Consider the following 24,093-nt stretch of genomic DNA (forward strand, 5'->3'; position numbering starts at 1 on the left):
GACTTTCTCTGTGATATAATTTCCTGTCACATGGACTTCTTGCTCATAACAAAATGGCTCCTTGAACGGTTACACCAACTTGACGCTTCAGAAAATTGACTTGACTGACAGGATCCCCCAAATTAGTTGTAATTTTTATAACAATGGTGTTCCATTAATTTTATTTACTATTAAATAGTTCTAATGTATGATTATGCCAAACTAGTTGATATGATTTTATTGAGAATTGAATTTTTTTTTAAGCAAGTTTAGTTATTTGGTACAAAGTTTTTATGATTACACCACATTGACATTTTTGCCATCATCCCCCAAATATTCTCTCAAAATGTGTTAAAGCCAGAACTTTTAGACTAGGTCCTCAATAAAAGAATGTATGCAAGTAATTTGTACATTTATTTTCACATTTTAACCCTTTTAAATTTTACTAAACCATATGGGCACTAAAAAACTTCCGTCACGTCATTTACCCATAAATGAAATGTTTTTTTAGGCATGACGTCATCACGCACACCATTGTTTATCGATAAAAGGCCATTTGAATGAAAACTGGCAGAAGACGGCAAATATCCCAAACTTTTTTTTATGCATTATCACTTTGTTGATAACAAAATAGAGCGAAATGTGTATGGAAACTAGGCTATTGACGGATGACATGAGCTGCACTGCCTTCTCTCTTATCGGTATTCACTCATAAATGTCACTCATCATATACACTACCATTCAAAAGTTTGGGGTCACTTGCCTGAAAGGTTTCTCATTATCTTAAAAATATTTTGATCTGAAGGTGTATGCTTAAATGTTTAAAATTAGTTTTGTAGACAAAAATATAATTGTGCCAACATATTAATATATTTAATTACCAAAAAATTTTTTGAAATGGATGACTTGGACCGAATAATTAAGAAAAGCAGCCACTAAGTGCCCAGCATATAGATGGGAACTCCTTCTATTGAACCATTGAACTGTTTAAAAAGCATCCCAGGGTGATTCCTAAAGAAGTTGGTTGAAAAAATGTCAAGAGTACATTTCTGCAAATTCTAGGCAAAGGGTGACTACTTTGAAGATGCTAAAATATAAAATAGTTTTGATTTATTTTTTTAGTCGCAACATAATTCCCATATTTCCGTTTCTATTATTCCATAGTTGTGAAGACTTTACTATTATTCTAAAATGTGAAAAAAAAATGTAGAATGAGTAAGTGACCCTAAACTTTTAAACGGTAGTGTACATTAAGTTACTTTGACTTTGTCGTGTCACTCGCCATGCCACATCTTGTCGCCATCAGTCACTGAAAGTCGCTCTTCTCTCACTGAAAATAAATGAGATTGTGTCTCTTTGTCACTGGCTGTGTGAACGGAGACTTTATTGTTGCAGGAAAGTGCATAGACAATATATTTTTACATTTTGAATGTAAGATTATTTGTTACTTGTGATGTATTATTTACTTAGACCAGAAGCCCTCCAGTGTGACATCATATCCTGGTCCGTTGCATGTCTGAAAACAGTTTGCATGCTCAAAGCCCAGTGTGACCCCCCCTCTTTAGGCTGAAGAATATGCTGTTATGTGGGGTTCTGTATTACATACCACATCCACCATTAACATGGTGTTTTTAGACACATTCATGTTTACCCAACTTCGCATGCAACTGGAACCACACACATTTAAAAAATGCTAAAATACTCAAACAGTTCCATTGATAGAGACTGTGAGATGCAATGTTTTAAATTATCTGTAGTTTAGAGACTTTCATACCAAGAAGACAATGTAGGTGAATAGTTATGTTGTGACCGTCAGCACGAAACATACCTCAGGATAATCGCATGTACGGCTCTAATAAGACAGTTGTACAGTACTAGCCAGGCTAATTGTCTCAGAACATGATGTTTCTGAGCCTGAGGGAGTACCCTGTTAAAGACCAAACAATATGGAGGGTTGATTTGGTTTGTTTTTGTTCTGTTTGCAGATAGACCTGTCTCTCGCTCCAGTGAAATATAGTTTGCAGTGCTGAATTCAGCATGTCTGAGGAGTAGCTGCAGTATGAGGTACCTGAAGTGCTGACTAGAACTACTTTCTACTGGGAGTGATTTGCCAAGCTTGAGATCAAGCATATTAGCCCATTCTGCAATGATTAAGAGTGTTTATTTAATTGCATTTCATCTGGAATTACCTTTGGCCTATTTCTTATATTTGAATGTTTTCCTATTCTAGTTGTCTAAGAGCTGAAGCATTTGAAATTGAACTCGATAAAGCACTTCTATGCAAAGATAATGATAACGACGAACCCCTTATTGTTGGATGTCCATAATGAGCATTTCAAAAGGTGCATGTAATTTAAAGCAAAGAAAAGCAGTTAAAGCCACCCTTAAGCTGTGCAAAAGACTAAGACTAAAGACAAAGACTATGATACTGACTAGAACCAGATTTCCGGTTTTCACAGTTATGGAAAACCTGGAAATATCAGGGAATTTTAAAACTTAATTTTAAAAAGTCATGGAAATGTCTATAGTGATTATACATGTTTGTAGATCTCAGTAGATCTATATTCTTTAATTAGCTATAAAATGCTTTTTACAAGGACAGTTTTAAAAATTAGCTTTAAAAATAAGCAAATTAATTGGTCAAAAGGTGTGTGAGCACTGGCTCTTGTTTATGAGGGCTTTGGTATGTGTACCATGTGAACAGAAATTGAACTATAATTGATCAAATAAAAAGGTATTCTTTGCAAAACTGTGCCAGTTGAATAAATGCAGAAGAATTCTTCCAGCAATGAACACATCGTTCCCATTTCTTATGGATGCTCGCTCAGTCTGCACAGGCTGTTTCGAGGCAACCTGGTTGTTGTAATGAGGACATTTATGTCACTCTGAATCAGATGCATGCATGAATAAGCGGCACGCTGCCTTTCTGTTTAAATGCTCTCTGCCAGCTACATTATTAAAACTTGTTTGTGTGGGTTTTCTTTTTTTTTTTTGCAGTCTTTTCTCATTGGATGTTCTCCTGTAAGTGACAAGCATGGAGTTTATCATGTCAGTGGGCTGTTGGAAACACTGATATGGTTGTAAGCTTTTAAGCTGTTTTCGGTAAAGCCTGGCTTGGTCGCTATTTCTGCGTGAAGTCATTCATTCCAGACCTGCCGTAGTTGACTAGAAGTTTGGATGTAATAGCCCTCTCAAAAACACAGAAAAGCTACAGGGCACAACATTTAGGACATCCTGATGGACCGGGGCCAGTGTACGAGAGGCCAGTTGAAAGAACTAGTAGTCACTGTTAATGTTGTCACAGTACCAAAATTTCAGTAGTCAGTACCAATACCAGTGAAATTTCACGGTACTCGATACCATTTTCGGTACCAAAGCAAAACGCAAAAACAGGTTACTGAACAACACTCTTTTATTTACAAAGTTAACAAAACATTAGCAGCAGAACTAAGAAAAAAATATACCATTGAGCAACACTAAGTTAAATATATTATTTTTGAATTATAACAACAACTGTACAATGTATGCTTAAAGTATTTTTGAACACTTATATAAGATTTGCAATAGAATGAATAAAAATCAATTTCTAAACTAATGTGCAAAGTGCTCTCGTATTAATAAAGCTGCATATTGCCATTTTTTTCACGATAAGAAATGCACAGTGACATATATTATGATTAAATAAGTCACGAGCCATCGCGTTCTAATCTAGCTGCATTAAGTGTGCGGGCTCGAGGGATGAGCGTCCCCGAGGATGAGTCTCTCTCAGCCGGGTGCAGTTTCAATCTCTCCCCCTTAGATCGGGACATTCACACAACTTATAGAAGAGGCACCGACCACACAGAGAAATGCCAGTTTCTGAGTTTAAAGTTATTAACATGATCTGCTTCTGTATTATTTGAACTTTAATAAAGCTATAACACATTAAATATAACTGCATTTGTAACGCTGGGATGTTTCCTTTAAAGAGCTCCGGCTCTGCTTATTCCACAACGAGAGTGCTTCTGAATTTACTTTTTTTTTATTTATAATTCCCTAATACTTTGGGATCTACATAAGATGAAGCTGTGAAAGTTTAGAGTGCATCTGGACTGATCTGTGTAATACTTCCTCAGTCAGGCGTGAAATGCAGTGCTGCTCTCATACTTCATCATTACAGTTTAATGTGATTACATGTTACGTTAAATGAGATCAAACGACTATTAGACAACGAAAAATTTTCTCGTAAATTTTTTATTTTCGACGTTGTCGATAATGTGGACTAATCGTTTCAGCCCTAATGCAAATGATAATATGCTTTTAAACTCCCCTGCTTTATTTGCTTAAATTAATCTGGGTTTCTGTCTTTTAGGTGCTTTATTAAGTTTGATGTGTTTCCTCCTTTTGTCAGAAAATTGTGAGCACCGTTTACAAATAGGTTTTTGCTGTTCTATGATGTTTCCATTTTCATCAGCCTCAAATCCAAAGAATTTCCAAACCAGGCTTTTTCCACTTTTCTTTTCGACAAGATTAAGTTGAGACTCCGCAGCAGCTTTGCTTGTCACCATCTATTGCTTGTTGTGAGCTTTCGAAAGTTCCCGACTCTGCATGGGTACCGGGTAGACCCGGTACCTTCAGAAATTCTGGTATCGTAAAAATGTTTTCGTTTGAGTACCGACTTGGTACCGGAGTACCGCTATTTTTGACAACACTAGTCACTGTGTCTTACGTTTGTTGATCATATACTGTACATGTGTTTTACGCTTTGCAAGCTTTAACATTTGGTTTTCTATTGTATCAAACATTTTTGTTGCTAATTCTATGTGCTGTAAATATGTTGCCACTGTAAAGTTATCTAGCTGACTTATTTTAGGGTTGTTCTGAAATCCAATGAAGATCCAAATGACCTAGAGCTTTCAAGCTACAATTACCAAAGTTGGCACAGACCTTCACACAGTTTTGACTCCGTTTGCTGTGTCCTTTCAAACTTATTTTTGGGACCATATAAAATTATAAAAATCCCATAGACTTACATAGAGCTTGTTTGAACATTCTGTCAATCCATCAATACACTAACAACTAGCTAGAACACCATAGTAATGCATAGCAACTAATCAGAACACCCTACCAAGCAGCTGGAATAACCTAGCAACACCTAGCAACCAAACAGAACTGCCATGCATCACCTAGTAAAAGGCCAGAACACTCTAGCAACCAGTCAGTAATATACTGCCTGACCTTTTTGTATGTGTCTGAAAGTAAGGCCTGTATAACCTTAAAAAAATCTAACTTTTAAAATAATGAAAAAAAAAGTCTGGTCAAGCCAACATCAAAGTTTGACTTGACAAACTTTACCAGTCTTGTTTGATTGTGCTTGTTTCCCTTTCCTTGCTGTGTAATGTTGACTACAGCTGGACATTGCTAAACTTTCCATTCTGGGTCATGTGACTTAGTTTGGAACCAGGCTGGAATTTGTTACTGACCTCTCCTTAAACCAATCCACCCCCTAACATACACACACTTTGACACAAGCATGTGTTTACACACAAAAACAGACACGTAAATGAGGCCAGGAGAAGCTAGGTGGAGAACATGAACATTGAGACAGCATGGGTGTGTGTCCACCTCAGCCATTCCAAAGATAATACTTGCATATAACATTAAAAACAGATTGGCAATGAAATGAAAGAGGAGGAGAGGAGGACAGAAGAGGCCAAAGGATGAGGAAAGACATCCGATAGCAGGAGAACGAGAGGGAGGAGAGAAAAGGTAGTGTCCATCTCGGGCAGCTGTGTGCTATTACTCCTCTCACCCTGCCCCTCCTCCTGCTACAGGAAATGAGCAATCATTTAGTAGTGACAGGTACATGTCGAACCGCCGTATCTCTCCTCTAAAACCTTGTGAATACTGCTTCACAGCCGGCCAACATTAACCCTACAGACCACCACGCACTGCTGCCTGCCTGCCTGCCTGTGTCAGCGTATGCGTGTTTAACAAATAGAAAGAACAGAGACCGAAGAAAGCTTGATGAAAAATGCACTAGCTGAAAGTTAGTATGTGTCATTGCTCATAAATAAGGATGTTTTCAGCTGGCCCAGTTTTTCACCTTATTAACCAAAAAAAAAAAGAAGATAATTTTTAGCAATGTATATTTATGCTACGACCCTCTACGACAGCATTTGTGGCATAATGTTAATTATCACAAAACATTTAGACTCATCCTTCATTTTCTTTCAAAATCAAAAATCGAGGTTACAGTGAGGCACTTACAATGGAAGTGGTCAAAGACAATCATAAGTCTCTATAACAATTTTGATAAAACGTAACCTAATCCTTACACTAGTCTATAGAATAATAGTATTCTAGCTTTGTCGAGCCAACAAAACTAGATTTTTTCACTCTCTGAATTAAATGAGTGGAGTTTGTCTGCAGGAGTGTTGTTAGGGTGTTGTAAGCAGTTACTGAAGTGGTTATTAATCACTTACTAAGGTCTGTGTGGTGCCAAGTGAAAATTTTAACTGATTTGAAGTATCATTCCTGTCTGTAGCACAAATAAATACTTTCTCCTATCCCAGCTTATTATGCAGTCAACTGTAAGTAATCCATTTGTATTTTTATTTTTTATTAAACTTTTTGATATATGTAACACAGTTGAAGGATGGGCAAGGAGGAGGCGAGAACCGGCTTGTCAACATAAATTATATTTTAATGAGAAACTTAAACTCAAAAACACATAAACAAACACACATGACGGACATGTCCGTAATTCTCTCTCTCGAACCATCGTCACCGGCCGCCTTTATCCCTCGCGCGCCTCATCAGGCTGATTGGGGACCGGGCGCGCGATATTCCGACCGGCCCCGCCCCCCTCCGCTCCACAATATACTCTAAACACAGTTTCTCTGTGGCACTATAAAAATTCTCTGTTTTTGAAAATCTGTTTGAAAACAAATATTATTTTTGCAATGCCATTCGGTGGCACCACTGCCACAGAAATTACACACTGCAACTTTAAGTTTAGGGGTTTGTTCAAATCTCTTACTCAAACTTGATTAAAAGTAAAAGAGAAGCTTGCCTAAAAAGGAAGAGATAGATTTAGCTGAGCAAATAATTAATTAGTCGAAGCCACATCGACTGTGCTACTCCAGACAACTGCTTTAGACATGCGTAATAGATGGTGATATAGGTCAGGTGTTCTAAGATGATAGCTTATATCTTAGCTCCGACTATGGAGATATTGTATCCACAACTTGGCCTACACACTGGAACACTATAAAACGGAAATGTTCAGAATACCTCACTCATTCTTGGACATAGAAAAGAGTGCGTGTAAGAGTTTCCCTGAGAAACGCTTGGGCCATTGAAATGCACTAAAAACCCTGCCCAGAAGAGTCAGTTTTTAAAGAAACCCATTAAATGAACCACACTCCATTCCTGGAGCTCTCAAAATTTTGACAGGGGAGCCAATGACTGCAAACCATCTCTATTATTTTGTCCAGGCATAGCAGAATAATGTAATCAAATTTAAACTGGGTACATTCGAATATTGAGTGACCTAAAACCATATGAATCGTCAAGGCCTCCTGTTTTTTTCAGTCAGCTGGGACAACTGCTGAGTGGTTTGCCAACGTCACGTTACATATAATCCCCAATGTACTCTCTGTAAGCCCCGCTCATGATGTGTTTGTTATACATATTTAAAGTCATCCAAATTTTATTTCAATAAATTATTTCACCCAAAGGGTATGCTTGAATCGGTTTCCCATACACAGAGCAGTGTAAAGCAGGGAAGACTGTTTCTTCATTTTGCCCCAGCTTACTTATGGATAACAAAAAATATTTGATATGCCGTCCATCTAGCATGTCTGCTATTTTATCACCTGGTCAGACTGACAAACTTTGTTTCATTTAATTGACCAGCGAGTTTTCACATAATGACAAAATATTATGCATTATATTTTGATTATGCCCTCCCTCATTTGTACTTGTATCAGACTACATTATAACAGCCTATGTTAATGAAAGACATTGGAACAATAAGTCACAATGCAGCAGCCAAAAACGTATGACATATACAGTATATGTATACTATCGAGTACTCGACGAGTACTCGAGTAGACAAAATGATTAAAATGCCCATCCCTAGTAATGACACTGATTTCCAGATTCAAAGCTTGATTCAATTCCAATGTTTATTTGATTTGATTTGATATTGATTCACTTGTGGATATTTCAGTTACAGTTTCAACAGGTCTGTTACAAATATTACATGTATAAAATGCATTGTGAATGCACTCACTTTTTTAATATTTTTTTAATATGCAAAAATATAAAGATATATATAATATCTTCATATATAATATATAAATATAATGTTGATTATGCATATTATGTTGATGTCCTCCTGGATAATTATAATATTTAGCGAATATTGTTACACATCCTGAACAGATATAGACTAAATGATGGATTTTAAGAATCAATTTCTGATTTTTCAAATGAAGATCACAATTAATCAGATAATCTGTTACTTTACTCTGTCCTAGCATTCAGTAAGCCTAGTTCTTGTTTTCTATGCAAAATCTTAAAAATCTTTAAGCCTTGATGCCTTGTTCCTCATTACCATATCCTTCCTCTTATAGGAAGTGATCATGTGACAGTGTATGTGCAGCAATCTGCTCATTGCCTGTTTTATAAACCTGAGCTGTCCTAGGTAATATTTGTCATGTTCAATATCATGCAGTAATGTCCTCTGTCTGGAAAGTGGACAGTGCAGACATAAATTGATTTGAAATATTTATAAAAATCGATATAAAGCACTGCAGTGCTTAACTCCCCCTTAACTGTTTTCTCTCTCTAGCTCACTGCCTTCTAAATAACTGTTTCAGAAACAGTGCTCTGAACCTCTTTGGCCACTATAACATTCAAAATAAAGTTGCTGATAAATATAGTTTTGATTACTGATGGCAAGCCCACTTGGAATCTGTGAATGCAGAATCTGTAAAAATGAATAGCAAATTTTCACAGAACTTACATTTTAGGCCACGTCCACACAAGTACATTTTCAGTTTAAAACTCCTAAAGTTTAAAAAGTTTCCTAATGTCATAATTTTTCTGTAGTATCCGATACTAGAAAGTGTTTTCGAAAGCTCTGTTTTCGGTGAAGAAAAACAGAGTTCCAAGAAAAGAGATGTAAATGCAACAAAATCATTGCATTTTCTATCTAAAAACGTTTTGGTGTGAATGTGACCTAAGTTGTACTCATCCACTGTCCCTTTGTTTTGCTAATTTAATTATCCTTTCATTTACCTATTAGAGTGTAGTCTCAATAAAAGTTGAATGTGTTGATCTGAGTTTTTGTCATAATGGGACTTGACTGCGACAAGAGAAGTTTGCGTTGCTTCTTTTTCTGCTGCATTGTATTGGATAGCCCACAGTGAAATTCCATTAGTCCAAAATCCCCCTTCATATCCAGTAGATGTATAATAAATATCAGATACAGTATACTCTCACTGAGCACTTTATTAGGAACACCTGTACACCTTGTTATTATCTAATCAGCCAATCGTGTGGCTGCAGTGCAGTCCATACAATCATGCAGATACAGGTCAGGAGCATCAGTTAATGTTCACATCAACAATCAGAATGGGGAAAAAAATGTATCTAAATTGTGGCATGATTGTTGGTGCCAGACGGGCTTGAGTATTTCTGTAACTGCTGATCTTCACGCACAACAGTCTCTAAAGTTTACTCAGAATGGTGCCAAAAAAAAAAACATCCAGTTAGCGGCAGTTCTGCAGACAGAAACACCTTGTTTATGAGAGAGGTCAATCGAGAATGGCCACACTGTTTCCAGTTGATAGAAACGTAACGGTAACTCAGATAACAACTCTGTACAATTGTAGTGAGCAGAATAGCATCTCAGAATGCACAACATGTCAAAACTTGAGGTTTGATGGGCTACAACAGCAGAAGACCATATTGGGCACTTTATTAGGCCCATAGTGTTCCTAATTAAATTCTCAGTGAATGTATTTTCACTAACTGCCGTTGTTCCATGTCATACAGCATTTTTGCTTTGAGTGTGGACAAACACTCGAATGTTACATCACACCTAGTGTAAATGTCAACCATTTTGGTGTTCTGTTACACTCTTAAAAATAAAGATTCTTTATTAATATATATGGTTCCTTGAAAACTATGGATGTCATAAAATATTAATATATAGATTATTTATCGGCATGTTATTTTGTCTATGTATTTTTGAGGCATCGCTATATTAAAATGAGCCGACATTTAAATTAGAAACTTAATTTGCGTGCTTTCCAATTCACTCAGTTGGCATCTGTTTAACAATCTTAATAATAGAGTTGGGAGACCGCAAGTGTGTGATATAACATTTACTGAAGCCGGTCGAGGTATCACACACACACACACACACACACATTTAGGATGGCGCAGCAGATGGCAGACCAAAGTTACAAAGGTTTTGTACTTCAAGAATGAACAGTGACATTGAGTTTGCAGGTTAGTGTATGAAACTAGTGTAAATGTGCAAACTGAACAATTAGAAATGGCAACAATTATTATGCAATTTCTCTGTATCAGAGTATGTGAGTGGAGTGGAGTGGAGTGGAGTGGAGAGGGAGCGAAGCGAGGGGTGGAGCTGCATGATTTTGCCTGGAGCGAGGAGTGGGTTTTTAAAAAATCTGAGCATCATTGTTTTCTCTCGCTCCAAGAGCGCGCTCCACTAATGCTTCATCATGGGCAAAACACCTGTTAATGGACCTTAATGCAATAATTCACCACGTGTTAAGCAGTGTTAAAGACTATTGGCATGAAGGAAAGGTGGAATTTCTGATATAACTAGAAAGAATGTTAAAATCTAGCAGCACTTTGTAATGTTTGACCTCTAGCGCAAATGTTACTTTCGCTTTGTTTTCACACTCCCTATTATTGTGTTAAGCTTGATGTAAAGCTTGACTTAACTACATGCTTGTGTCTCGTCTTTTTATTCTTATGTCAACTGGCATAATATGAAAATTAATGATGGAATGGCGAAGGAGAAGGAGACCACGAGTGGGGAGGTCATTGCCATGATCAAATATTTGTTGTGAAATGCTATAAGACGTGTCCAAAAAATGCAATGATAATCTGTTCACATGTGGAGAGAAAAAGGTCAATAATACAGATATCCCCTATTAAATATTTTGAATAATCATATCAACATTCTAATCTAATGCATCGCAATCTTAACTGTAGGCTATTATGTCCCACATTAAATAGAATTGAACTATTAACGACGTAAAACGCCAACTAAACTAATAAACATGTTAATATTGCGTAGTTCAAATGTATAATGCATAGTGCCGTAGGCTAATTTATGCATTATACATTTGCAGATGAAGAAGCTCAACAAATGTGAATAGAGGAAGCTTTAAAATCGTAAAAAATTAAAACGAGAGTATTTCTAAAAGTGAACATGTATTGTTTTGACAGTCTTATCTAGTTTAGATTTTTTTTTTTAAAGTGTAGAACATTCTGAGAAAGTATTATTTATTTTTTTCCATTCAAAGAATTATATTGCAAGGTTAATTAAAAGAAGTGCAATAATAGGCAACAATTAGGCAATAATACATAGGCCTAATAATGTTTATTTATTTATTGCATTTTTTTGGTAATGAAATTAAAATCAAATTAATGTTTTGTTTTGGTTATTTATAAATTGTTTTTGTTTTTTAATAAATTTATATTTTTAATTAAAAAAAAACTTTGTTTTGCATCTTGCAATTTATTGCATTGCTCAAACCTGTGATATGTTTCAAAAGCTATACAAATTATTTAATTTAGTCTTGGGCTAATGTTAGTGTTCTAATCTTTTCTCTCTAAGCTTTTCTTTTAGTATTATGTATTTATTTTTCATTTAATACACCTTCTGCATGGAAGGTTGTGATGTTAAAAACATACTGAAATAACTTTACATTTGAGAAGTAGTTAGGCACTAATTTTGCCATGGAGCTAACACGGAGCGAGCGAGGAGCGGGAAATGGACAACCAGGAGTGGAGCTGGAGCGGAGTGATTAAAGAATGCTTTGAGCGCAGAGGGGAAATTGTTGCTGCTCCACTCCACTCACATACTCTGTATGTAGTATTGAAAAGATTTCATTCAAGCTGCCAAACCACAAAACAACATACTTGTAACTTAAAATACAGTGTGTAGGCTATATGAGAAATACATGTACACAATATATCATATAGTGATTGCTTGAATAAGTAATCTTTGACCTTTTCTAATGATTTGGGTAGAATTTAATGGAAAACTTTAATGGAATTTGCGCTCCGTGGCCCTGTAGAACTTTGACTCTGAGCAAAGATTGCAAAACCTTCTTTTTGGTACCTTTTGGAGTGTAGGAGTGGGGGGCCTGGATAGCTCAGCATGTAAAGCCGCTGACCACCAGCCCTGGAGTCGCGAGTTCGAATCCAGGGCGTGCTGAGTGTTTCCAGCCAGGTCTCCTTAGCAATCAAATTGGCCCGGTTGCTAGGGAGGGTAGAGTCACATGGGCTAACCTCCTCGTGGTCCCTATTATGTGGTTCTCTCTCTCGGTGGGGTACGTATTGAGTTGTGTGTGGATGCCGCAGAGAATTGAGTGAAGCCTCCACATGCACCATGTCTCCGCTGTAACGTGCTCAACAAGCCACATGATAAGATGCGTGGATTAACGTCTCAGACGTGGAGGACACTGAGATTCATCTTCCGCCACCCGGATTGAGGCATGTCACTACACCACCACGAAGACCTAGAGCGCATTGGGAATTCCAATTTGGGGAGGAAACAGGAGAGAGAAAAAAAAAAAAAAAAAGAGTATAGGTGTGGACTACATTATGCACTAATAAGAAATGAAAATAAGTCTTGGACCAAATCACAATTGATATCACCATGGAGTACTATTTTGCATCAACCTTTAGGTTTCCATACTCTTCATAAAATTGGCATGAATTATTTCCTGGCTGCTGCCCATACATATACTGACAGGTCAAATCCTTAATGCCTTATTTTTCTTTGCAGTTTTCTCTCTCTCATCCTATTAAGGCAGGGAAGGGTTACTTTCCATGTTTCCTTTCCAATTCCCCCAGCTCCAGCTCCTTTCAGATCACTTTCTTCATACTAAACATTCCCAGGCTCCCATAACCTCCTAGCTTCCTTACACTGGCCAAGAGAGATCCCAGGTGAGAGAGTGGGCGAACCTCCTGTTGCTAAGGATAAAAATCTCTCCCTGTTTTGCCTCCTGTCAACGGTGGTGGTGAAATGTGGGTTCTTTTTTGAACATGGGAAAACAGTAATTTGAGAATCTATACCAGTTGTTTAGCACAGAGTAAGGCCAAGCTGTTGTGATTGTTGAAACTAATTTTACTGCTCATCTGAGCCATGTTAAGTTTTATCAAATGTTTCAAGCACTAATTTAGAGTCAGACTAACTTGAGGCATTTAGAGTTGATAAGGCATTTAGAGGGGCTTATGGCCCAGCACTTCACCTTATAAATGTCCTTGGGAGGAAGAGGAATTTGAAGGCCACTCATTGGATTTTGGAACTGTCATTCAATGCATGGGCTCTGTTACCATGACAACACATGCAAGGCTTTGACACAGGAGACGTGGCCTGTGATCAGTCTGATTGATAAAGCATAAACAGTCACATGACACTCGATACATCCTGTTGAGGTTTTGATTTGAATGCCCTCAGTCTTCAGTGGCCCTCATGTTCTGAGAAATACATAAATGTATTAAATACATAAATGTATTTCTGAGACTTCTAAAACAACATCTCATTTAGTGTTTCATGAAAAATAGAAAGTCATACATGTTTAGAACAACATAAGGGCAAGTCATTGACAATATAATTTACATTTTTGGGGTGAACTAACACTTTTAAGCAATTTCATAATACTGTCTCCCTCTTTTTACTGCACACCTCTTAAAATACCTGTAGGAGCAGAAAATAGACTCATCAGCATGTTTTAAACTGCACACTTCCAATAAAAGAAACTCTATATGGTCATTGTTAGAGGCAACTGGCATGTGTTTTGAAATCCATATTTTCATCTCTCCTCTTTGTCCAGTTCACTATCTTTTCCCAAAGTCTCTTTTCCAACTATCTCTCAGAACACCTGACAGATGTAGAAAGAGAGTGAGAGAGAGAGCGAGCTTTGGATGTGCGATCATCCCTGCTTTGAACAAAAAAAAACACTAGTCTATCTAAATGGAAACCCTGGACAGAGCGGAACAAACAGAACAATGTTATTTGGACCTGACCCAGTGATGGACCTGCTGAGGCGGTCTAAATATAGTCCCGTGGTGTACTGACTAATTGCCCTGTGAGCAGTAATCATTCCCAGCCCCTGAAAGCTCTTAAACAGCGATGGGAGTCGAGACCCTGCTGCGCCTGAGCCAAATACCAGAGCAAACAGACTGATCAAGCAGATCCACACAGAAATTAACCCATAGCTTCACTATGTTTTCAGTTGTCTTGCCTACACAGGTGTGAGTTAACTCTGACAGCATAGGAATTTTATTGTTTGTTTTTCTAATGTAACATTGTAAGATTTGAACTTTAGTTAATTGGCAGTTGACATTAAATACCTTTGGGATGTTTTCTGACATGCTTTAATTGATTTAAAACCATTTTAAACCACATTTAGCAAATTCTTTCTTTATTATTTTATTTTTGGGATTGGGAGAGAGAGGAGGAACGGAATCGGAAACACGACCCAGACTGGATTCTCTGTGAGCCAACAGCTCTTTTATATGTAATGAACAGATGCGCACTACCTTCTGCAGAATGGCTACGCTGGTCCATCAGCTAGACTAACCTGGGTTGTGTTTCCCAAAACCATTACAAGCTTAAGTTGATCATAGAGATCATTGCCGCTAATAGTTTCTACGATCTATTGGGCTTGCAATGCTTTTGGGAAATGCAGCCAAGCATGGTTTGAGGGTGGTGTATTTCTATTTTAAAATTATGGAAAATGCTAAAAAAAAATGTTAAAGAAATTGTGGCCAGTCACAGGACATTAGATATGCACTGTCCCATGATACAGTCATATACTGTAAATTTTAACCTTAAAACATGATGTTGATTTAAAAAAAAGTCAATGGACATTTTATGCATCAACTACTCTAATACACTGGCATAACCATAGAAGAGAGCAACCAAATTTTAAATAATGTTTGGTGAAATCATCACTTTTTGTAAAAGGTAATCCTTTTTTAACCTAGTCTCTACCATAGATTACTATCTAATTTGCATAGACACATTATAATCTCTCAAAATGGCAGTATTAAATGCATTAGAACTGAACGTTCTCTTTGCGCAATCAGTAGAAAGCACTCTGCTTCTCAAGTAACAAGATATGGTGTATGCTACCTGCATCCGAGCACTGCTACACAGGCCTGTGACCAAAGCTTAACCTGCGGTCTCACATAGGAAGTGGCCGCCACCCACCGGATATCCTCCTAACTCCCACGGCTAAATAAAGCCGTCGAGCAGAGTAGCTGATTGTGAGTGAGATTTTCGCCCTCTGCTGCTTCGGCTGCTGTCTTTATGACACTGCAGTTTGCAAAAAAACTCGAACCTCTTCCTCTCTTATTCAGGCTAATATTCTGGATTGGGGTTTGAAGCTTCCTGTCCCCACAGCTCAATCCTCCTAATGCCTAGCAGAACTAGCCCTCTGAGGAGGACAACAAAGACTCATTCACAGCCAGTGATCTATTTGTCACAGTTTGCAGTAATTTCAGCTCAGTGTTAACAAAAATTCCCAAAGCCGCGATTGCTGCTTTAATCGAGAATGGGCTAATAATTATGGCATATATAGACGATTACCTGATATGTCAGAACAACAGGTGAGAAGACACACAAAGTTTAGTCTTCCATCAGCATTCTCTAGGGGTTTATAATCAATTGTCTTAGAAAAGTGCCTTAACTCGAGTATAGATTTTCTGGGGCTCAATCTGAACTCAGTCAAGTTCAAAGCGATTGTGACGGACGGAAAGGGAGAGCATTTCACATGCCACTAATGCTTTTTTCCCAAAGCAAAAGTGCTCTTTTATTTGTGCCTGCGTCTGCTCTGACTGATGGTGTCTATAATTGCCTCCATTTCATTGGGGTGTATAATCTCTTGTGTATTCCTCCGTGCACTTTAGGTGTGAAGGGATCCAGCCTTGTTAGCCAGGGGTGTGGCGATGGGCTTGATTACTACTTGCAAGTTCATCATGACAGACGTATTTATCCTGGATTGGGGAGCTATACTGAAGGTACCAACAGTGAGTGGAAGATGGTCAACTCTTTGGTTAGTCCCAATTTTCCTTGCACTAAAGTTCTTCCTAACATTCATTCTTGGATTTCAGGTTTTAGTGAGCACAGACAATACTTCGGTAGTGTATTACATAAATCGCCATGGTTAACTCGCTCCAAGCGCCTTCATCAAATGGCCCATGTAATTCTAATATTTGCTGACAATCACCTGAGCTCATGCATGTTCCCATCTGAATCTGGTGTCAGATCTGTTGTCCTCACTTTCCAACCAATAATTTACAGTCGGATGTCTATTCAGGTGATAGTGATGATTTACGCATGGTTTGCCAGGGCTGCCGTAGATCTTTTCACATTGTGCTAAAAGTGAGCCTTTGGGAATAGATGCGCTGACTCATCAGTGGCATATGCATTCCCTCTTTTACACCTCATCCCTTACACGTTAGCAAGAGTGCGTGAACGGGGATTAATGATTATATCGGTGGCCCTGTGGTGGCATAATCGGCCTTGGCTGGCGGAAATATTCAGGGGTAAACCTGGCACCTTCTGACGCACAGCGACCTCTTGTCTAAAGAAAAGGGGGCAGATATTTCACCTGGACCCAGTCTTTTGGAATCTATGGGCCTTTCGCCTGAATAGAATAAACTGTGTGAAGTTTGCTAACCTCAAAATTAGGGCTGGGACAACGATGACGTCGATGCAAAAAATACGTCAACGCAAAATATGCGCGTCGATTCGTCGGACCCAAAACAAAGATGGCGGCGCCGGGAGCGTAGTAGCAACACGAGTGGCTCCTCAGACTATCAGAAGTGCAAGGCGGCATGCACTCGTTCCTCTAAAGTATGGGAATTCTTTAATTTAAAAGGAAACAATTCCGTGATATATCGTCTTTGCAAAATGGAGATGGCCTTCCAATCTGGCACCACGGCAATGCACCAGCATCTGAAGAGGCGCCACCCGGTTGCAGCTGCAGATGACAGAGCACTGTAAGTTTTTTTTCAACTCCCCACTTTGCACTCGATGTTGGAGTAGGCTATAATACGTTGTCGACACCTAAAGTTTTCGCTTATAGCTATTAATAATGCGCTTATAGCTATGAATGTCGTGAAAAATACATAGAGGACACTGACAACGCGCTGACAGACAGGACCGAGCAGGTAACATTTATTAAAGTCTCAACTTTCAAATTTGGTCATTCAAAGAAAATTGAACCATGAATAGGCCTACTGTTTTGTGGCTCTTTAATGTGTCGTGACAGATTGCCTCAGTTAAAGCTGCTCGTGAACCGATCATCTTTTCCTTGGTTAATTTATAGCATCAAATAGGCTAAACATGAATGTAGCTTACATCAGAAGGACTGTTGTTTTAACCGCAGAAAGATGTCAGTACAGTAGCCTACAATCCATTATTCAAATTCAAATCCACCGACGTTAAGTCTCTCCTGACTACTTTGTCGGACAAAAATGGCGTATTATGATTGATTGATCAGATCGCCAGTCAATCAAACTCCCGGCAAATGTTTTTTTTAAACATTTTATACACCCCCACCCCCGATGAAAACGGTATTACCGGTGTCGTCACAAGTCGATTAATCGAATCGGACTGAAAAAATGAATCGTTAGATTAATCGATGCATCGAAAAAATAAATCGCTAGATTAATCGTTTAAAAAATAATCTTTATCCCAGCCCTACTCAAAATGTTATTGAAACCATTGAAAGCGCTAGAGATTTATACACTAGATCCTTAAATGACATTAAGTTGAATGTGTTTAATTCATGGTATAACCAACATAATATTATTTCATAATACATCTTGAAATGGACATCTTAAAAATTTTGCAAGCACTGTTTGAGCAAGGCAAAACATATTCCACATTGAAGGTATATTTGTCTGTTGTATCAGACTGTCATGTAGGATGGGGTATCAGATGGGGTGCATCCACTTACGTGTTGGTTTTTAAAAGGTGTTCATTGTCTTCGCACGACTCCTAAATCAGTGTTTCCATCATGGGACTTGACTGTTGCTTTAAATTCTTTGTGTGAGCTACTGTATAAAGTGGATTTTGTTTTAGATCTTTTCTAACAAGACTGCTCTCTTTCTCCCGATAGCATCAGCAAAGCACGTTTTCCCAAGGTCTAATGGTCCTCAAAGATTTATTGCTTTATGCACTGTCAGTGCATCTGTCATGTACTGAGTTCAGTGCTGACGGCTCAAGAAATTTTACACCCAAACGTTGCTTTTATACCTAAAGTCTACCTAAAAAATGGCCATGTTTAAAAAAAATTCCCATAGAGTGTCAGTGTTGAAGCTACTTGATTGAAAGAGAATGTCCAGTTACCTAGTGTAACCTCGGTTCCCTAAAGAAAAAGAGTGAGACGCAGAGAAAGAGGCCCTGCAATGCCTGCTCGTCTATGAGAGCTGAATAATTCTGAAGTGGAATTGAGCTGCTGGCTTCAGGAGCCCTGCCCTCCCGAATACAATCCAGCAGCCAATTCCTGCTGCCTAAAGGCTGTTTAATAAGCTTTCAAGAGTATTCACGTGAGGGCGTGCCTCCTATAGAGTAGTTTGGGTCTAACTCCTTTACTTAAGAGAACAGAGTTTACACTAGGTGACCGGATGTTTCCTTCTTGATGACTTATTTGCATCTAGACATTGTGTTTTTAAAAGGACAATTTAGGTAATTTAACCGATTCAGAAAGTATATGATCTGCAGGGTCATGAGCTGCAGGGTCAAGTCTTGTCTATATTCAAGATGAAGTGTATAATTTCTGCACCACTGGAGTCATGTGGAATTGCTAAAATAATGACTGTATTTAAACAGGATTTTCAAAAACTCCCCCATCTTCCATTGGTCAAAAAAACACACTGCTCCTTTAGCCCATATTGTTTTCCTAAATTAGGCAAGCCTTCTTTTCTAGACATAAATTAAATAATGCGTAAAAGATCTTTAAGTGAGTTAATTCAGTGAATTAAAAACGTCCTCTTAACAGGATTGTGAAAAAGAAAAGGTTCAAGTCTTTTACACACCATGTCTTTCATAGTAAATGTGGCTGCTTTTAACACATTCAGGAAGTTGCAGTAAAGCACCTCACAGTGACAAAACAAGGAAGCGAGTACGATAGCGGAAGTCATGACTCAGCATTAGTCCCACCTGAGCCCTCCTCTTTACAGAGAATGTGTTATTATTTACATTTACAACTTGAAGTACCTTTTCTCTTTTGGGTTCTCCTTCACAGAGGTATAAATGCTGTTGTTGCTCAAGACTCACTGGTCAATGTGCAGAGAGCTGGCAGAGCATCAGCGTCTATTTTTCCCTTCATCTTTGTCTCTCTTTTCATGCCTATAACTTGCTTTCTGTTTGCCCCAAATAATACAATTTATTCTGTATTGGGGTTCCATTTTAATATAGTCCACCTCTCCAACCCTTAATCTGCACTGCGAATTGGATGTAATGATGTGGCTGCTCTGAGGGCAATCAATTTACTATGCTTAACATGTGACGTCTACACTTACCATGTGAGGTCGCCTGTGGCTTTTCACTGACGGCGATGGTCCATCACATTGTTTCCACTTCTGTATTTATGTGTTTGATTTTAATAAGGGGAATCTTTAAAGGGATAGTTTTGGGTGAATTATCCCTTTGGTTAAGCAGATTTAATTGGTGATAATATTAAATAAACAACGTTGTAAAATGATGGCGTTTTCTTTTTAGCACAAGGTAAATATCTGCAAGAAAGCTCAACCAGAATAAGTGGGTGTGTTGTTGGCAGAGGGTTGTGGTAGGGGTAATGATATTAGTAGAGACTGGCTAATTTATGAGGCTGTTTAGTTATTCATGTTCAGTGTTGGACATCCATCATAGCAGTGGTGAAGGAAGCTTAAATGCACCATTTAAGTGCCAGGCCAGAGTCAAACTGAGAACCACGTCACGCTGTGGAAACTACCCAATGCTCTGTAACTAGACAAGCAGAACATGGTGATGTAGTTTCAAAGTTACTGTCTTATGAGAGTGAGTGGACGGATTTTACCTCTGAAGTCTAGGTGAATTTGAACAGACAAATATACTCTGCACAAATTTATACCAAAATCCCTCAGCATCATGGGGATCTTTAGAATGTTTCCCAAAAGGAGGCAGTGCTCCATCTACAGGAACTCAAGCAGAGAGTTATAGCACATGAGGGAAAGCAGCATATATTTTTCCCACACAAATACACACTCTATATTCTCACACATCTTTTTTTTTTTCTTATCCGCTCAGGTGCACGTGTTATTGCTAACATGCACATCCTGTGTAGCAGAGGGTTTGTGTCATACCAAAACTGACGTGAGCTTCTCAATGCTCTGAACATGTCTGTGTGTTTGTAATTCAAAATTTGTTTGGACAAGATTATGGGTGTTGGACAGCCTAATATTTAGCCTAAACATAATTAAATAAGGTCTTTAATTTGGGCTGGGTGATATCAGTAATTTTTTGCCTTTAAATGATGCTCATTATATGACTATATCTGAATTGTATGTATTTGTTGTTAAGTGGCTTAAAAGTAATATTTTTGTTTGTTTGTTTTCTATATATTGTTTACTCCAGTCAGAGGAAACATTTATTCCATTTTAGCCATAGACGTTTTTCGCATTCCTGGGTTTTGGAACGTGGAATAAACTATTGCAGGGTTAACTTCTAGAGTGGTGAAATGGGATACTAAAGCAAAAATAATTTTTGCTTACCCATTTGCTACAACAGCAAAAGAAAAAATCCACTATAACTTTCCACAAGAGAGCGGTGGAATATGGCATTCAGAGTATCGAAGATGCCAAATTTACTGTCACTCCCTCAGTTTGGCCATTGGATTTACAGTGCTAAATAAGGTGAAAGCGGTCATCAGTGTGTGAAAAGGCCTATTGCTGCCAAGTAGATTCTAAATGCTTAAAGGAAGAAATAAAATGCATTACATTTTAATAAAAAACTAGTTCAAATATTTTTTTCCCACTGATTTTAACTAAATGAAAACAATGAAGATAAATATTTAATCTTTCATTTATATGCACAGTATAACAACAGTACATAGTCATACAAAGCAGCATTTACATGCTGTATATTTTTAATAAAACATTTTAATATATTCACAATTTGAACTGATTCATGAAAATAAACTCTACCGCCATTTTTGCAGCCAGTCTAAATCTGAGTCACAATTAAAACACCTCTGTTGTAAAACGTTCAAGTTGTGAGACAAGGAAGTATTCCTTGATTAAAGCACATTCTAAACACAAAATTATCATTCAGTAATCATCATGAACTTAACAGCTCTACCATCGTTTCTGCCACTGAAATGTAAATCTGAGATGCTATTGAAACACCTCTGTTTCTAATTTCCAACTATCCTGGTGGCTAAATAAAAAGTGTGTTAAACTAATTGTGATATACACAATTTTGCTAGCTCACCATCAAAATCACTGTGACTATATAGTGAATATTTGAATATTTGACACTCACTTAGCACTTTATTAGGAACACCTGCACACCTACTTATTCATTCATTTATTTACTTATTCAAATTCATTATTGCACTTTCCTTTTACTCAAATTGAACAAGTTCTTACTTAAAATTACTCCAAAATAAAATTAAAGTAATATACATTTAGCAAACCAACAACAAAATAATTGAAACAAATGTAAAATTCAAGTCACTTTCAGGAGGAATATCAAAACGTTGTGCAACCTCAAGTTTAGCAGTCCAACATATAATCGCTCCAAAATAAGATTAATATTGGCCTGTAAAATGGAGATTACCAGTTAAGACAGGCCTATTTTTGTTGCAGAATAATGCCCTGTTTCTTGACCTACATTTGTTTGTGTTTAAGAGAAGATAATTTATAAAAATATTGAAATATTAATGAGACGAGTTTTTTATATTTATTTTGGGTTAATTAATTGTTATTTTAATCAAGAAATAATAAAAATATTTAGAAAAATTGGCAAGTTAGTTATTAGATTAATCGACTAATTGAAAAATTAATCATTAGATTAATCGTTAAAAAAATTATCGTTAGGTGCAGCCGTAATCCAGTTAGCGGCAGTTCTGCAGACGGAAACGCCTTGATGATGAGAGAGTTCAACAGAGAATGGCCAGACTGGTTTGAGCTGACAGAAAGGCTACGGTAACTCAGATAACTACTCTGTACAATTGTAGTGAGTAGAATAGCATCTCAGAATGCACAACACATCGAACCTTGAGGTGGATGTGCTTTAATAATAAATCGGATGTGTTCCTAATAAAGTGCTCAGTGAGTGTATATCACCAAGCCCTAGTCGTTATACCTCATTCTAGTTTACTCTACTCTGTATTATGGCAGTGGGTTCTGGTTCATATAAACACTGAACTTATTCTAATCAGATGCATTTGCAAAGAAAAATCCTTTTAAATATTAATTTTCTGGACTTGGCCTATGCGTTTCTGCATGACACTCCAAGCCATTATATTCTCCTGAAAACTTTTCAAAGCTTTGGATGATTTTCAACATTGATGAAGTTGTAACCTAGTTTCTTTTGCTGGAGAGGTTTTCTATCAGCAATGGGGTTTTCCATGTGAGCCAGTGGAAATATTTTCTCTCTATTTCTTACCTCACATCCTGTGATTTGTTAGAGGGCTTTATCCAGGTTCTTAAATAAAAACTTGAGGGTCTCTATGGGATCAATTTGAAGGGATCTCTCCTCCCATTCTCCTCTGTTCTTCCATTTTTCTGCCTCTATTTCTTCTGTCCTCCTTTTTCTCTTTTGGCTAAAAGCAATGTAGTTCGAGCCAGATACGTTCTGTTTTTGGTTTGATCTGTCGCCGTCCCACTCTCTGGTGGGTGGTTGATCACTCTTGGCTGTAATGTGCCAGTCAGTAGGGGGTTTCCCTGTTCGCAAGTCCAGTCTGAAACTTCCTGGTTGAAGAGTAAATGTCTCTGTAGGTGAAAAAAGATTATCAAGATGTTCTAATCAGGTTTTTGAAGCTTTTGCGCTTGGATTTTTGAAATCAACTGCCTAAAGGATGGCATGGGCTTTTGCACCCTACTAAAGGAATAGTTCACCCTAAACCTCATTATTTACTCACTCATGTCATTCCAAACCTGTATGATTTTCTTCTGTAGACCACAAATATTCTGGGCCTCTTAAATATAGATCGGCTCCTCACACAAAGCTATCGGATGGCTTCAGAAGTCTTGAAGACTTTGGCATGGCACACAAGGCTGCTTTTATGGTGCTTATAAATGTAAATCAGGAGACGGGAACAGTGAGGCAGGTAAGGCCGTTTAATTCCTTTGCCTGTGCACAGCATATGCACATTTCCTGTGCTTTTACTCAGTCCAATGACACTCAAAATAAACATAAACTTCGGCAAACACTCAGCAGAATACACAATATCAACAGATGCCAATACTGGACTCGTTCTCTCCACCCCCGAGGGCGAGGGTGGTTTTATCCCTTCTCCCCGTGCTCACTGGAATTAGAGACAGGTGTTAGTCATAATTTCGCTCAGGTATAAGTGCCCTTACCGCTTCTCTCTCTCTGGATGGGCACTTGACCACACCCCACGCTGCCACAGTGCTTTTTTTGTCATTTTGTAGCTAGACAGCCCCAGAACTCATTCATATTTATTATATAGACAAGAGTGGCCCAGAATATTTTTAAAAAATTAATCTTTTGTGTTCCAAAGAAGATAGTAATATGGGGTTTAAACGAAATGAAAAGATTTTCATTTTTGCGTAAACTATTCCTTCTAAGCCTTGTCTTGTATTTTAAAAAGTGATAAGGAAGTTTGAGAACAAGTGAGTAGGTGAGAGGCA

General features: G+C 37.8%; 1 protein-coding gene across 9 annotated transcripts in view; it reads left to right on the forward strand.

Moving 5' to 3' along the window:
• The window catches only part of LOC127627078 (zinc finger protein 438-like), a 79,149-nt gene that overhangs the window by 24,775 nt on the left and 30,281 nt on the right, over window positions 1–24,093 (forward strand). For 6 of the 9 annotated variants that reach the window (XM_052103304.1, XM_052103306.1, XM_052103302.1 and 3 more), the window contains exon 2: window positions 16,156–16,301. The exons of 2 other annotated variants lie outside the window; for them this stretch is intronic. The gene's annotated coding sequence lies outside the window, so the exon portion shown is untranslated. Of the gene's footprint in view, window positions 1–1,964; window positions 2,044–16,155; window positions 16,302–24,093 lie in introns of all 9 variants that reach the window. One more of the 9 variants, XM_052103303.1, reaches the window with a different exon arrangement.

The sequence above is a fragment of the Xyrauchen texanus genome, chromosome 33 (assembly GCF_025860055.1).
Source record: "Xyrauchen texanus isolate HMW12.3.18 chromosome 33, RBS_HiC_50CHRs, whole genome shotgun sequence".
NCBI lineage: Eukaryota > Metazoa > Chordata > Actinopteri > Cypriniformes > Catostomidae > Xyrauchen > Xyrauchen texanus.